Below are 3901 nucleotides of genomic sequence, written 5' to 3' on the forward strand. Positions count from 1 at the left end.
GAACACCTCTGTCACGCTGAAGTGAACTTTCTGTAGAATAGTTTGTCAGATTTTTAGCTGACGTATGGGTCCTTCTTGATGGGAAGTTTGATATGATCCAGCAAACAACCCTAAGCTACAGTTAAGAATCTTTTTCTAACACGTTCATGGCCTGTTGTGGTTTTGGCTTTGGTGCCCAGTCTCCAAGCACGAAGCTGTCTTGGCTTGATATTGCTGAAAATTCTAAAAGACTACATGTTTGCAATTTGTGAACATTGCAGCATAGAAATTACTATGTGAAACTTATGATTTTTTGTTATAAGATGAGGTTTTTGGCAGATCTGAACCTAAGGTGAAGCCGAACGACTCTTATTACTGAGTGTGGTGTTGGATATTGTTCTCCACCCGTACATGATGGAGAGGGCTGGTAGTTGTGCCTGCCCTGTTCCATGTTTCCTTCTCAGCTCCATCATTTATTCTGCAATTCGAACTGCCTTGGTGTTCCCCTTGATGCCCATGCATATGATAAAAGTGACCTTGCATGCAAAAGAGAAGAAGTACCAACATAGTTTGCTATGTTGTTTGAGTATTTGTATCACCCGGTGCAACGCCCGGGCAGTTTTCCTAGTAAACAATAAAATAAGTTAATTAGGTATCATCAAATTCCATTGCTCCAAACAAACTTATCCAAAGGTTCAGTATATCGTCAGCTTTGGTATGTGTAGAACACAAGTATGTTTGTTGTTTCTGCAGGCAAATAATCTTCCTGCCAAGTAAAACATAAATAAAGTAATCAGTACTAATTATATGCTAGAAACTGCCTCAATTTTTTTTTACAAAAGAAACCTCCTCAGTTAATTCTTTGACAAACCGTTCTTTTTATAGCCACTGTAAGAGCAAGTACAATAGTCCTACTCAGCAGGCTATAAGCTAGTCCAAATCAGCAAAAATCTTAGGTGGAGGTAAGAGAAAGTATGAGAGAGAAGGAAGCGGACGCTTGATCTGTCGCCGGGCTACACACAGAAAACGAAGTGGTACAGCCCGCATGCAGCCAGCTACTGGCGCTATAGCAGGCGCATGCCTCCTTTTGGCCCGTTAACCATCTCCAAGCATGCATGCATTAAATACTTTAATATTCATTAGAGCCAACACAGTAGCCAATCTATTGTATGGATCATTTTTTTGTGATGGCTATATCTGACATGGCATGAGCATGTAGCCAGCAGCAGGCTATGTTATTGTTCTTGCTCTAATAACCCCTTACCAAATTTAAGGAACCATAACATCCATCTTTATTGCACCAGCAGTCCCAATTCGTTTGTCCATATCAAAGTACAGATAAAAATTTCAACCCACAAGTTTCTCTTATCAATGATACATGCAGCGACTACCCAGTTAGTCATACATTTCTATTTTTATTACTTCACATTGCTATCTTCATGTACAATTATTTTTATGCAGTACACCAGTAAGGCCCACCAGGCACATACTTCCATTTGTAGCTGATCGCCAAATAGAAGCTAGCAAGTTATAAGGCAACACCAAAACTCATGGACATGAAACGACCACTGCATCTAAGATATAAGAGGAAAACAAGGGAGGCCTTAAGGTGCTTGACATCACAAGCATACTTGGATCAGATCATGCATTCTTCATAATTGAACATATCCAACATCGAAAGAGACATGTCACGGTCATCCTTTTCCATGATAGAAATACTTTCTAAGATATTGAATAGTTACCAATGCATCCATCAAGTAGTCAGAGAATGTAATATAATTTTATCGATAAAATACTCTATTTTACATCAAACTTTTCATAAAGCTATACATATTAATTCTTATTATATACACCGCAAAAGAATCCTGCCGCAACGCGCGGGGTATCGACTAGTTATATATATGTTATGTCCATTAGACAAGGTAGATTTGAGGGTTACTGGGTACCAATCCAAACGGGGTAAGCAGGCCAAAACACCATCGGCACTACAACACCTTGAGTTATGTTTGAGGGTTACTGAGTTGCCAATCCAAAGGCTGATAGTTGTCAACTTTTGAAAAAACATCTCTCATAATATGTTTTGTGTGTTTGATGACAATGTATGTGATACACTAACGTTTGATGAAGTGGTGCAGGGATTATTTAGTTACATGTATATGTGTGACGGATGTGGAAAAACAGGTCAAAAGGAAGCAGTAACAGGATCACCAGGCCGGATAATCCGGGCCGGATATTTGCAAAATATCCGGCCCCCAATTTCTGGCTAAGGTCTCGAGGATTTTTGGCTCAGTACTACCCTGGACAGGGGCTGGTTTTTTGGCCGGATATTTGTCCGTTTTTCCCCAGGGCTGGATAATCCGGGCCGGATATTTCCGAAATATCCCCCCCCCCCAAATCGGCTAAGGACATGAGGCGATGCAGCTCTGGACATGGGCCGGACTTTTGGCCGGACATTTGGCCGGATTTTTGGTGGGGGGCGGATTATCCGGCCCCAACTTAGGCTGGATTATCCGGCCCCCAAAGTCCCCAACGGCTGGATTTTTGGAGGCGGGTATTTATACCCCCTTCTTCTACCTTGCTCCTTGCTCAATCATTGCATAAAAATCTGCCAAGCTACACCACCATTAGAGCCACCTCAAGAACACAAGATTTGCAAGATCTCCTTCCTCTCCCAACCAAAGCTCTTGATCTTTGGAGATTCGAAGGAGAAGACACCGATCTACATCCTCACCGAAGCGATTTACATTTTCCCCTCATTTGTTTGAGGGCCCTCTTGCTAGTGTTCCTCTTTGGATCCCTAGTTCTTTTGTGTTGATGTATTGTTGTTGATTGTTGTGTTGTTACAGATTTGGGAGCCTCCAATTTGGTTGTGGATGTGTGCCCCAAGAACCTTGTAAAGGCCCGGTTTCCGCCTCGAGGACATCCCTTAGTGGAAGTGGGCTAGGCCTTCATGGCGTTGCTCATAGGAGATCTGAGTGAAGCCTTCATGGCTGTTGGTTTGACTTTCGTAGCAACCACACTCCTCCAAACGTAGACGTACCTTCTTGCAAAGGTAGGGAACTACGGGAATCATCTCTGTGTCATCGCGTGCTCCACTCTTGGTTACCTCTATCCTATTCTATCTCATATATATTGCATAGCTATATCTTGTTTAGTTGGTAACCTTGTCATATAGGTAAATTCACTTTGTTGCATATCTAGAGAATTTACCTTTGTGTCAAGCCTAAATTGAAAAAGAGCTAAAAATTGGTTAGCACCTATTAACCCCCCCTCTAGGTGTGGCATATGATTCTTTGAATTGGTATCAGAGCCTCGGCTCTTATTTCGGGCTTAACTGCCTAAGAGTATGCCAGACGAAGAGACTGCGGAAGGGGCCGCTAAGATGGTCTCCATGAATGATTTCAATTCGTTGAGGTCCTCCATGGAAGCTCAAATGAAAAGCATGAGAAAAATGATTTCTGAGCTTTTGACTCCGGCCCCTCCCATGGTTCCCACCGTAGAGGTAAATGTCACGGGTGAGTTAGAAGAGGAAGATGGTTCGGCATTACCCTCCTCTACCAAACCTGTGGATGGTGATAACTTAAACACTATCAAACCTCCCATTGCATCTCCTAGGGGAACTAGTGGAGGTGAGAGCTACAATCGAGTGGCTCCGCCTTTCCTATCTCCCGATATACCGGTTCCCCATCCGCATATAAACATTCGGGGCGATCCTCCTAAGTTTTCCGTTAATGATTTCGATACTTGGCAATTTGAGTTTAGCTCTCATGTTCGCAGTGCCTCCAATGAACTTTGGAGAATCATCGTGGAAGGCTTCAAGCCTTACAACCCCGACAAGTTGACTAGAAGAGAAGCGGATGATAGTCAACTCAACAACACCGCCTTGCACATGATTCAAACTAGTGTGGGGACAAAGGATCTG

Source organism: Lolium perenne, chromosome 7, assembly GCF_019359855.2.
Source record: "Lolium perenne isolate Kyuss_39 chromosome 7, Kyuss_2.0, whole genome shotgun sequence".
Lineage (NCBI taxonomy): Eukaryota > Viridiplantae > Streptophyta > Magnoliopsida > Poales > Poaceae > Lolium > Lolium perenne.